At 45.5% G+C, this 12,114-nt stretch overlaps 1 long non-coding RNA gene across 1 annotated transcript in view; it reads left to right on the top strand.

Annotated features, from left to right (window-relative positions):
- The first annotated feature begins 1,933 nt into the window (after positions 1–1,933).
- Positions 1,934–12,114, top strand: part of LOC107182886 — a 21,614-nt gene continuing 11,433 nt past the window's right edge. Inside the window, exons 1-2 of the long non-coding RNA XR_001513646.1 lie at positions 1,934–1,993; positions 4,646–4,787. This is a non-coding gene — a long non-coding RNA (uncharacterized LOC107182886). The remainder of the gene's footprint in view (positions 1,994–4,645; positions 4,788–12,114) is intronic.

The raw sequence follows: 12,114 nt of genomic DNA, 5'->3' as shown, positions 1-12,114 counted from the left end.
ATTTTTGTTCTCAAACCTGTTCCACGGCTTTCTTATGGGCCTGCCTGGGTTGAAGAGAATCAGCAGAACAAGCCGGCATTTGGAGGACTCACCAATAGAGAGCAAGGGGAGGGGGGTGGGGAGGGGGGTGCTTCTAAGTGGGCAGCCATCTCCCTCCTGGCTCACCCCCAGCTGAGGACTGCTACAAAGAGAAGTAGTCACTGGACTGGGGCCAGGGGCACCAGTCAGCTTAACCAAAGCACTCAATAGATACTGTGTTTTCCCCCTGCAAATGAGGAAAATGACATGGTGAGAAGGCATATGCCTTGTCCAGAATCACAAATCCCAGGGGCAGAGAAAGCCAAGAGAAATGCTGCCTCAGAAGGAGCCATTTCCCATCGCGAGGATGCCCAGAGCCCGGCCTTGACTCACAAAGGGAATGGGAATGCTGCTCTTGAGCTCCGGGCACTGGAGGCCCGGCATATTTTTATGAGGCATGGACAATGAGTAGCCATTCAAAAGGCCAAAGCTGCCTCTTCTTAGAAGAAGGAAAATATTTTAGGAATCCCTTGCTACTAGGCAAATGCCTGATTGCTTTTCAGGGCAGTGAGACCCAGCTTGTTGCTCTGTACTTAGGGCTTTTAGCTTTGATTCTGAATTTGCTCCAATAGAACAGTAGTTCTCAATTCTGGCTGCATAGCAGAGTGAACTGAGGAACTCTTAATAACACCGATGCCCAGGTACCACATCTAGGAAGCGGAATTAAATTGGCCGATAGCAGGGCTGAGATGTCGGTATTGCTAAAAACTCCTCAGTGACTCTGACATGTAGTTTAGAGGTAAGAAGAAGCCCCTTTTTGCAATGCTGTATTACCTCTCTTCCCAGCCACTGAGAACTAGGTTACAAGACAAAGCTATTCTAGGAATGTGTTTCTCAAACTCTAAGGAATTCTCTGGGGATCTTGCTAAAATGCAGGTTCTGATTCAGGAGGTCTGAGATGGAGCCCGAGAACCTGCATTTCTAACAAGCTCCCAGATGCTGCTGATGCTGCCGGGCTCGACCACATGTGAGTCCCAGGAGTCTAGAGGTGGTCCTCATATTTCAATGAGCATAAAAATGGCCTGAGAAGCCTATTGAAAACACAGATTCCAGGGCTGCCCTGGAAGTGTCAGGGATGGGGTTTAGGAAACTGCATTTTTAACAAGTCTTCAGGTGAATTGATACACTCGGTAGTTCAAAGGCCACGCTTGCAGAATGTGGTCAGCCTGCCTACGGTTCTCTCAGGCGTTGATCTTTTTAGCACATCCTGGAGGGAACACTTGGCTGAAAGATCACGCAGCCAATTGACTTGGAGTTGAAATTGAGCAGAGAGCCCATGATGCCTAGCTCCCAGGCCTGAACTCCAGCTCACTGACTCTGAGATCCTTTATCATTCAGGCCAAACCCCATCACTGCAGGAAACCTACACATCCTTGCATTTTCTTGAAATGAAGAAGCCATTGGTTTAGGTTTAGGTTTTGATTTTAAAGTTATTTGACCTGCACCCCGCCCCCCCCACCCCGCTCGCCCCCTAAATAACTGTGACTAATGCATAGATCCTGGAAGTGTAAAAACCAAAGGTTTTAAAAGATGCCTTCCACCCAAGAAAAAAACCTCAAGCAGGAAAGTGAAAGGTACAAAAATCAATGCTATATGTGCTCTCAAAGACACCAAATAAGAAGTCTCCACCAAACCAATGTGCTTCATTCCCTTTGCGGAGACAGCCTGGGAGGTGGAATCACCCTGGGACCTGAAATGAGCATCTGAAAGAAAACGGACACATACCACTTATTCTCTCATTTGGTTCCTGTTAGACCCACTGCTTATCGAGCACTAATTATTCAGTTTGTAGGTGATTCTGAGTCTTTTTTATTTCCTGGTTCTTCTCTCTTACTTCTCTTTGTTTGGGCCCTTACAGTGCTTATCAGCATCTCCACCAAGGAGGATCAGTGGAAATGAACCCCATGTGAGGCAGGTAACGTCTGTGAGTAGATCTGCTTAGAGGTTCAATGGAAAGAACGAATTATTATCGCAGGTCTTATGGAATTCACCTCAACGTGCTGTCTAGGCTTACTTTTATATGATGAATTCAAGTCTTATAACAGGAATAGAATGCCTTCCCCATAGTTCAACAACCACCAGCAACAACTTGGTAGAAAAATTAGAACTTGAAAAATGCTCTATTCTTTCATTCATTCAAATATACTTTATTATTTTATATGCTTCTTATTCTCGTGGTCGTGGTAAAACTGTTGTGAGATGGGGACATAAATTATTACCACCTACGTGTGACTTTCATGTTTAAGGAAGGTTTTTTTTTGTCTCTTTCTTCTAGTAGTTACAATATATTATGTAACAAAACATAACTCCTTTTCCCATTACTTGGTATAATAAATATCTTGGTGAAATTTCTTACAGAGTTTGATTACTCAGTCAAAACCTAAGTATCCTGCTGGGAGAAGAACAATCATTTTAGTGACATTGTTCTATGCTTCGGTTGAATTGAATAGTTACTAATCCAGCCAGAGAAGAAAGAGACAAGTAATTGGAATGGAGCAAACACACTGAGCCCCTAAAAAAAAAAAAAGACTCACAAGAAGTATAAAATTTCTCATCAAACGTCTGTCTGTTTACTCCTTTCTTTACAATAGTCATTGTAGCTTTTAGAAATAATTCTAGGAGCCTGGTCTACACTATGGAAAAATGTTATTCCTCATTCAAATGATCTGGAAGTGAATTTAAACAAATATTACCTGCCAATGGCCAATGTTAGGTCAATAACTCTAATAGCCAATTTGAATTTTCTTTTAAGAAAATGTAACATCCCCATCCACGCCCAACCCCTCACTGTGTAATCATTATGTCACCAGATTTTTTTGGATTGTCTGAGAGTAGAAAACAGGGAGGTTGGCTGGCTGATTTTCATGTAACTTGCATAAATTAATAGCAAAAGTTTTCTCTCATTCACCTACACAACCACATTACCAGGCCTCTTCCAGGATCAATGCTGGAGAGCAGTTAGGCAGAGTGGACTCAAGGGGATAGGTGTCTCGGTGTGGTGTGGTCAGGATCCCCTAGAGAAGATGCTGCATGAAAGTATCTTCTGGTAAAGAACGCAGCACTTGGTTCTGGGTCGGCATGTAGATTGGCAGCCTGGGTTTAAAGCGAGCATGTCAAACTCAAAGGCTAACATGGGCCAAATAAACAAGGTTTAAGCTTATGTGGGCCGCAAAAAAAAAGCTTCAATTTTCATTGAAACGTAGGTTTATTTCGATAGAGGCATGCTGAAAACAAAGGGCTGAAAGAAATGAGTAATTGTTAACATAAAATAGCAGAACATTTTAATAAAAATTTAATATTTTTCTTGAACATTAACTGACCAGACACTGAATAACTACACAAATTAATAAGCGTAATGCAAATAAACCTATTTTTCTTGTTCTCCGAAAGTGAAATATTTCCTGTTGCGCACACCAAACAAGTCAGTACAAGACTAATGACATGGCAATTGGCTGCTGAAATATTTGCTGTTAGTATTAGTAGAGAGAAATGGTATGCCTGCACGTAAGGTGTGTAAGGGAAATGAAAGCAACACGATTATAGTCATCAGTCATTAGTGAATGTTGTAGTTCGTTATTAATAATTATGTATCATAGGATATTGTAAAAATTAAGTTACGAAATTTTTATTGAAACGTTCCTTATATACCGTTATATTGGCTGGGCTGCAAGTTTGGCATGCTTGGTTTAACTGTATCAGGTAATCAATGACTTTTTAAACTTATGGATTTGTAGAGCTAGAAGAAGGGATCTCTGAGGGACTAGAGATGAATTTCTGATCCAGCTGCAATTTCCCCTATTTTCCTTTTACACAGAATCACAATTTTGTTCAGTGTTCCCTCTGGAGAGGCTGAAATGATGCCCGCCCCCTCCCCCCCCATCTCCTTTCCAGTGATTGGTTCAGGAATGGCATGTGTAACTCAGTGATGGCCAGTGCTATGTGAGGGAAGTCTTCTGGGGCAGTGGCCACCAACCTTTTGGATCTCACAGGCCACTAGTTGTCCGCAGACCACTGGTTGGTGACCGCTGCTCCAAAGGTTTCCTTAAACCAGCGGTCGCCAACCTTTTGGACCTCACCAGTAATCTATGGATCGCTGGTTGGCGACTGCTGTTCTGGGGGATTCTCTCTCCTTTTCCTGGATGCTGTGTCTGACTGTAATGTTCAGGATTACAGCAGTCATTTTCCTACAGCATAAGGATGAAGGGTATACTCAGGATGACAAGAATAGAGAGAAAGATAGAAAAACCTAGGTTTTGGATGATATCATTGATCAACCCCTGTAATGGTTAATTTTATGTGTCAACTTGACCAGCTAAGGGATGCCCAGGTAGCTGATAAAACATTATTTCTGAGTGTGTCTTTGAGGGTGTTTCTCAGAGAGATTAGCATTTGAATCTGTAGACTCAAGCTATTCATTGTGTGGGGGGGAGGGGGGGATGTGGGGGGCGGGGGCGGGCGTGCAGCGCAGCATCCAATCCACTGAGGGCCTGAGTAGAACACACAGGTAGAGGAAGGGTGAATTTACTCTCTTGCTTGAGCTGGGACATCTGTCTTTCCCTGCCCCCAGGCACTGGTGCTCCTGGTTCTTCAGATTCAGGGGGGACTCACACCGCTGGCTCCCCTTTTTGGACTGGAACTATACCACCAGCTTTTCTGGGACTCCAGCTTGCAGACATCAGATCATAGGCTTCCTCAGCCTCCATAATCATGTGAGTCAATTTCTCATAATAAATCACTTTAAATATCTCTTCCTTTGGTTCTGTTTCTGGAGAATCTTGACTAATACAGACCCCAAGCTGCCCTGCGACTCAGCTTTCTCTTTTGCAGGATAATACAGTTTCTTAATATTTTAACCAGCTTGAATCAGGATTCCTGTTGCCTATGGCCCAAAACATCTTAAATGATTAAGAGAATCTTAAGACCAAGTTCTCATTTCACAGAAGATGTAACAGAGTCTGCTCAATGTCATATTGCAGGTGACAAGAGAACGCAGGACTAGAGATAGGGTTATCTGCCCAGGGTCATCTTTATTATATGCTACCTCTCAAAATTTACTCAATTATAAATTAAAAGTGGCTTAAAAGTATATTTCTGAACTCACTGTACTTGCATTTAATAACATTGCCTTACCTAGGTCAAAGTCTGGAATTCCAACCCAAATTGTTCTCATTTGTACATGCTGAATCAAACTGTTCACTCACACGCATGAAGAATGTGCTGGTTCACTTTGAAGAACTCAAAACACTTTGTTTTGCATTGCTGGGGAGCATTGGACTGGGAGACTTGATCACTGGGTGACTGTGGGCAAGGAAAACAAATTAGACCTCTTTGGATCAAGATTAGTCATCTGTGAGGTAGGGGAGACCACAGGATATTGTCCAAGGCCTTTGCCAAGACTTTGGTTGGAAGATTTCATGGAATCCAGAGCTGAGGATGAGGTGAGGGTAGGAGGGGGGATAAGGGGTGGTAAGACTGGTTTATTCTTTCTGTTTCTAGTAACATTTCTTAGATCAGACCATCCCCCATCTACCATGCCTTCTGCTTGTCTCTGGTGTTACCTGCATTGTGCCCATCCCGTAGGGCCCAGGTTAAGCTGTATCTCCTCTGCCAATCTTCTCTGATCACTGCAGCACACACCAGTAACTCTTGGAACTCACGTATTTCCTGGACTCCTTACTCATTCATTAAGCATGCCATGTTATTATGGAATATTTCAGTCATTTTGCCTCTGCTTTGAAATTTTATCTTTAAGGAACAGATCAGCAAAGGAAAGAGGACATGGACTTTAAAGACACATTTACTTGGTGTGAATCCTGCTGTGGGTCCCTACTTTGCAAAATTCCAGGGGCCAGTTAGGCAACATGGCAGCCCTGCCTGGCTCTACCAGTGTGCAGTAACCTTCTCTGGCCAGCTCTGGAATGCAGTTAGGGCAGGACTGGAAAAGCAAACAGTGTTAATTTTTTATTGCTGCTCAAGTGACCACAAACTTAGTGCCTTAAAACAACACATGTCTGTTACCTTACGGTTCTGCTGTTCAGTCTTTGGTTGAGTCGGTGAGGCTGGTATCGTCAGGGGGGAATCCATTTCCTTGCCTTTTCTAGCTTCCAGAGGCTGCCTGCATTCCTTAGCTTGTGGCCCCACATCAGTCCAGACTCTGTTTCCCTTGTCACATGTCTGTTGATCTGTCTCTGACTTTCCTACATCTTACAAGGACCCTTGAGATTACATTGGGGCCTCCTAGATAATCCAAGAGAATCTCCATCTCAAGAGTCTCAACTTAGTCACTTCTGCAAAGCCCCTTTTGCCATTTGAGGGAACATATTCACAAGGATTAGGACATGTACCTCTTTGTGTGGTGGGGGAGGGGGGCAGGGGGAGAGGAGGCATTCATCTGCCTACCACAAGTATTTTCTGTGGATATCAGTTTCCACATCTATAAAATGGAGACACTTGCTGTCTTCCTCACAGGATTACTGAGGTGACTGAATGAGGTAATATATGTATGTAAATCTCCAGGCAGGATTACTGAGGTGACTGAATGAGGTAATATATGTATGTAAGTCTCCAGGCCCGTGCCTGGCACAGCGGAGGTGGTCACTTCTGGTCAGCGTTTTCTCCTGAGTGGTTTGTTGCGAGCTGGAGGTCAGGCACTCTGACTTCTACCTCTTTCTAACCCTTTAACTTCTAGCTAGTGTGGGATCTCAAATAGGAAATCAATAAATGTAATAAATAATTACCTTGATCGATGGCAATGCCTCGCATATAATAAGAGCTCTGAAATGATATGTTGACTTTTTGTTAGCAATGGATGGGGTGGGGGGTGGGGGGCATCTGATTAAATGCTATTATTTCTTGGATCCAAAATATAAACTTGGATTTTTCTGCTACACTTTTACCCAATTACCCTAAACACTAGTGGGAGAGAGGAATTAGTTCACAATACAATTTAAAGGAGGAAAAAAGAAATCTTGCTGTCATGGACTTTTCCTTCTGGTCTGGAAACTTCTTGGTTTCCTGGGGTGCAGCCGACTGTTCTCTCTGCAACTGAAAAATCTCTCCAGGGCCCTGTCCAGTTGGGTCACACAAAGCCAGTCTTATTATTTAGAGAGCACACAATGCCCCCTCACATGGGGCACAGAGAGGAAGGAATTTTTTAAAAGCCAATTCCAGTGCCCTGGAGCTGCAAACTGCCCTCGGGGCAGAGAAGCCTGCAGAATAATTGGGAGGAGTCTGGCAGGAGGGGGGCCGCTAAGTTAAAGCTGCATGTCTCTGTATCCAGGGATGCCACACCACTTTTTAAGCATGCCCCTCTGGGACAAACCTGTATGTCAAGATAAACAATGAAATAATATGCAAGGGCCGGATGGGGAACTGCAGCCTCAGCCTGAGAAAATAATATGGGAGACGTCAGTCTGCACTGCTGAGCTGGGGAGATGGGTCCCTAGGATCCTGCGAGAGAAACGGGGCAGGGAGAGACGCTGTCTGTTTGGAATAGGTTTCAGGCCCTAAACTTGGTAGGTTCGTGCTTTTTCAAGATGATAAGGTGGCAAAAGACCTTCCATCGTTCCTCTGTCAAGCCGCAGTGCAGTGGCCCCAGCATCCCTAATGCAGATGTGGCTAGTGAGTGGGTGAGAGAGGGTCCGGAGACCAGATCCCAAAACTGAGAGGGAGGATGGTCACAGGAGGGCAGACAATTGGGTGGGACAGCTTTGCCCTTAGAGCTGGGTAGGGATTTTAAGGAGAGGATGCTGCACGCTGCCAACCCGAGTGCCCTGCTGGGCTTCCGCGTCGTGGTGCCCGGGCAGTGAAGGCCACGGGGCGGTCAGGGAAACACTTGGTCAGAATGCTCTGAACTGCTGGTGCAAGGGGGTTGAACTTGTCTAAGGGACTTTTGGGGGACAAGGGGGAAGCATTGTTTGTATACTATGTGACCAGAGTATAGAACTCATGGTCCCAAGTGATGGCTGAATGGTCTTACTGTCTGGTCTCTCTGGGCAGAGCAGGCTGGCAGGGTCTGGGGAGTCAGGCCATCTGAGGCGGCGTATTTCAGAGGCCAGAGCAAATCCCAGCAGCAATACCCTGGCACATAGCCACTGGTGCCCAGGGCATGCGGCCCAGGCCTGGCCTCAGGTTACCGAGGTTCTGGGCAAGAGAAGGGTGAGTCTGGTGAATATGCAAGAGCATCTGCACCCAGGGAGCTGCTGAGTGCAGGGTGAGGGCCCGGTTAGAAGGCCTGGCCTGAGGGACACCCCTGAGCATCCATGTGCAGAGGCCCTTGGGATTCGTAATTTAGGCCCCTTGGAGCATTTGGATGTAGGGAATCCTTTTCTTAGGGCTTAAAGTTATAGCGCAGGAGTAGAGGCTCAGAAAGGTTTTGAGTAGAATGGCCCTTCAGAAAAACTGAGACACACACAGTCTTTAGGATGGACATTGGGAAGTGCAGTCAGGCTAAGCAGGGGCCATACTCTGGGGCCCTTTTGCCATAAAACAGAGGGTGGTCTTTGAGTCTGGCCTTGTCTAATCATTCACATGTCAGGCCAGCCGGTCCCCCGAAGGGCTGTGGGGGATATGCTCCCAGACCGAGGGCTTGTGAATGGGGTGAGAGAGGATCCAGAGACCTGATCCCATATGCTCCCAGTATGTAGGGTAGAAGCAAATTCTACTCTGAGAAGCCCCGTGGGGGGCTCAATGCTGGATAAGAACTTGGTTCATACACTTTGACAGAGGACGATTGCCAGATTTAGCAAATGAAAATAAAGGATACTCAATTCATTTGAATTTCAGAAAAAAAACACCGAATAATTTTTTGTATATGTATATCCCAAACATTGCATAGGACATACTTTTACTGAAATTATTTTTTCTTTTTCTGAAATTTAAGTTTAACTGGGCATCCTGTGTTTATCCAGCCACCGTATTACAGCTGGCCTGAGACAAGGCCAGGGGCCAGGCCAAAGCAAAGCAGGCCGGCTCTCACCTTGACCTCTACGAAAGGCCGCTTTTAAAGGTCAGATCCTGAGTCAGCAGAACAAACATAAGTGTTGAATGAAATATCATTTTCCATAAAAATTCTTTGGATTTAGTTTGCAATCCCCTCATTGAAATGCCACCCACCAGTGATCCTCAACTGGTTTGATAAATACGTACAAGTACAGAGATGCAAAGCCTGGTGCAGTCACAGCGTATAAAAATCCCATCATTTCATGGCTTTCAGAAAGCTTGCTGATATCTCTCTTTGGCTTCTGTTCTGAAACCCACTGTGGGAAAAAGCCGTAACTGCTCTCCCTGGGCCAGAAATTCCAGGCCGAAATGACCTGGAGGTAGCGGCCTGCTTCACAGCCTGTCAGTTTCTGGATAGTGTTACTCATCAATCACTCATGCCTGCTAAATTGCAGAAACTCCTTTCCTTCATATCAGACTTTATTTGCTCATAATGCAGTTTGAGCTCACTTTCTGCCATGTCCACAGGGAACTGGGTACCACTCTGTCCACTGGGTCTCGAGGGAAACTGTTAAGTCAATCCAAGGCTTTAGTTTCTCTTTCTTCCCATCTGAGGTTGAACCTTTGAGTTCTCTCCAAAGTCTCTATTACTTTTATGCTCTGATCTGGTTTTGTCTGGAGCCACATTTACCTTCTTTCTGTTTGTTGAATGGCCCATTCCCTCCCTAAGGCACCTGGAATATTCTTTTTCCAGGTCTCCCTACTGCTGCTCCCCTCACCTCCTCCCTGGCCTCCCAGTCTAATCTCTATGATGTCACTGGCTTACAAAAATCCTCACAGCACTTATTACTGCTGTTATTTTCCAATTTACATATTTGTTCGTTTATTAATGATGTCTCCCTCATCGGGAATGGAAGCCCCAGTCTTAGGATAGTGCCTGGAGCATAGTAGGTGCTCTACAAAAGTTGTGAAAGAGTGAATGGCTTTCCGGGAAGGGCTGGAGGAGACTGGAGGGCTTCCCCACAGTTCCCTCTCTCCCTCTGGCCTCTTGCTCTCCACCACACCCACAAATAAGAGAGCCAGCGGGGCAGTGCGCTGATTGTTTTACATAATAAGATAAGAAAACAACTGAAACTTGGTCCTCCCTCTATGGAGATAAAAGCTAAGTGGTATTTTTTTTCAAGAAGAATGCGTGTAATAACAGTAATCTGAAAATAATGATATCTATGAGGTCCTTGGCAAAGCCACCCAGGAAAAGAGAAACAATAGATGTGAAAGCTTCCGTGAGTCATAACACCACCTTCCAGCCTCAGACTGCCCTCGACTCAGATGCAGATAAGCGGGTTTCCTCAACTCTAGACCCGGTTGTATGTGCCCCTTTTTATTCCGAGCGCCAACTGCATTCTCCAGATAATGGCGAGGTACTGGCTCTCCTTCAAAACTCTCCACTGTGCAGAGAAGGGATGAAAAGGATTCCTCATCAGCTTCTTAAGGTTTAAACAAAAATAGCTCCTTCCCTTGGCCTGCCCACTGGGCTTCTTTCCTCTCGTCATCTACAGAAAGCCGTTGGCTGGACCAGTGTTCGTCAAAGATGGCCCGTGGACCACCCACATCAGAATTATTTAAAAGCTTATTTAAAATGCAGATTTCTCAGACTCACTAGAGACCTAGACTTTAATCTCCCGGGTAGAGCCAGGGATCTGCGTTTTTACTGACTCCATTCCCCAGGGATTCTCAAGCACACTAGGGTTTCAGGGCCACTGGGCTTGTGCAGCCATATGGCCCTCATAGAGCCATATGCCTGTGTTATCACTTGGCTTCCTATGGGGGTTGTCTCTTCTTCCCAGTACAATTCGAAGGGCAAGGAATACATTTGACATTTCTTTTTTATTTCTGCGGCACCGTTAGTGTCTCGTTCACTGCACTGTTCATTGTATTTGACAAAATATTTATTGAATGAGGGGCCTGGAATAATTTCCCTTTGCTTAGAACTTGTTCAAAGAAATGTTTCTCCCAGAAGATTGGATCATGAATTTGTCAATTTGATGCTTAAGACAGATAGATTTCTGTGTGGATTGCTCTCCTGAACAAATATGTTTACCAAAGCTCCCCCTCCTTGTCCAGAGAAGGACAAAAATGGACATACTGCTGGGCAAAACTATCTAACCCAAAAGGTAGAGACAGTCTTTGCTCTTTCCTGGAACCACTGTCTAAAGAGATTCATGAAGATTTCTGGATAAGGGAAGCCTTACGTGAATAGGTGGACATGTGCATGGTGTAGTTGAGGGGGTGTTAGAAGGCCTACTTAACCAGTTGTACCAGGTGGCACCTGACCTAGTGAGGAGGCAGCAATGGGTGAGATAAGGTCCCCAGGTGGAGAGCACCTAGGGCAAACATTACCTCTTCCCAAGTCTTGCTCAGAGTTATTTCTGAGGCAAAACCATGGTGAGGCTGCATCACCAATGTGAAGTTGTGAATGGCAGGAATGAGAGGGAGGGAGGTGGAGGTTGGAGCACAGAACTCTAGACTCTCAGAGCTGGATCTAACCTTGCTTAGTTCAACCGGCCGTTGGAATTAGGAATTTGATCTACAGCCTCCTGGACATCCTGTTTGAGCTGTCCCAGGGAGAGCCCGCTCCTTCCCGTGCAGTTGATTCAGGGGTTAGAAAGTACTTTCATGGATGGAGCCACAATCTGTCTTCTTGAGGTTTTCTGCCCTTTGCTTATAATCCTTCCTTTTCTAGACAACTCCCTTTTTTAGACGCTATTTCCTGACAGATAACTATACTAATAATAGAGGAATACAAAAATTGTCTGGGATGCCATCACAGTAACAGTAACGACCAGGAGGCTGCCTGGGGTGACCAGGCTGGCAGGGGCGTTAGTGAGGGATGACCAAACGACTGAACAGCAGGATGCATGGGGCGACCAGGCTGGCAGGGGGGCAGTTGGGAGTGACCAGGCCAGCAGGGGGTAGGGCAGTTAGGGGCGACCAGGCCAGCAGGCAGAGGTGGTTAGAGGTTATCAGGCTGGCAGGGGGGCGGTAGGGGAGATCAGGCAGGCAGGCAAGTGAGCAACTTACTTTATATATTTTCCT

Source organism: Myotis davidii, unplaced genomic scaffold (assembly GCF_000327345.1).
Source record: "Myotis davidii unplaced genomic scaffold, ASM32734v1 scaffold135, whole genome shotgun sequence".
Lineage (NCBI taxonomy): Eukaryota > Metazoa > Chordata > Mammalia > Chiroptera > Vespertilionidae > Myotis > Myotis davidii.
Note: the sequence above shows the minus strand (reverse complement) of the source record. Positions and strands in the feature narration are given on the sequence as shown.